This window comes from Mustelus asterias, chromosome 23, assembly GCF_964213995.1.
Source record: "Mustelus asterias chromosome 23, sMusAst1.hap1.1, whole genome shotgun sequence".
Classification (NCBI taxonomy): domain Eukaryota; kingdom Metazoa; phylum Chordata; class Chondrichthyes; order Carcharhiniformes; family Triakidae; genus Mustelus; species Mustelus asterias.
In genome coordinates, this window is record NC_135823.1 from 58,078,300 (window position 1) to 58,079,004 (window position 705).

At 45.5% G+C, this 705-nt stretch overlaps 1 non-coding gene across 1 annotated transcript; it reads right to left on the minus strand.

Annotated features, from left to right (window-relative positions):
- Positions 1-391: 391 nt before the first annotated feature.
- On the minus strand, positions 392-463 carry trnat-cgu (transfer RNA threonine (anticodon CGU)). The gene has a single exon. It is a non-coding gene; the product is annotated as a tRNA-Thr (tRNA).
- Positions 464-705: the final 242 nt, after the last annotated feature.

Consider the following 705-nt stretch of genomic DNA (forward strand, 5'->3'; position numbering starts at 1 on the left):
ATTCAAAGAAAACACAAGGTTTAAAATCAGTGAGAGATTAATGTTTTGCTTGCGGATTTTTGTTTTTAGCTTGTGCCTTCGATTTTGAGCAGAACTCACTTTAAATAAATCAATGAGATTTGCTTTCTTACCAGGGAGGGTATTTGCAGACTGCCTATTGCAGCAGTGTGCAGCTCCGGGGCAGTCGCTGCTATCTAAGTGGGATTGTGTGCCGATTCTGTGCACAAGCTTATTAAAACTCTTAACAGATCGGGGTCCATTTGCAATGCATTAATAAATTGGATGTGGTAGGTCTGGGGCATTTTGTATATATATATATATATACACATACTCCCGGTCCTGGAGGCTGCTTCATTGTGGCAGGTTTTAAAAGGATCACATTTCTGTCCTCAGGCACGGACGGGGTTCGAACCCGCGATCTTCGGTTTACGAGACCGACGCCTTACCACTTGGCCACCGCGCCTGCGCTACAAAAAAATACATCGAATGACTTCTCTTCAGAGACCAACGCTGGTTGCAATTTGCAAATTCTTCCTCTGATTGCAATGGGCATGCGCCAGAGTGTTGCAAGGTGTACTGTAATGTACACAGGCACGTTGCAGACCGGCTCTCCTTTTGCCTGCTTGTTGGTGCTCAGTGCAGCTACTCGGGATCAGCATCTGCTTTTGGGCGCAAAACAATCTCGCATATCCTGTTGTCTCCTAT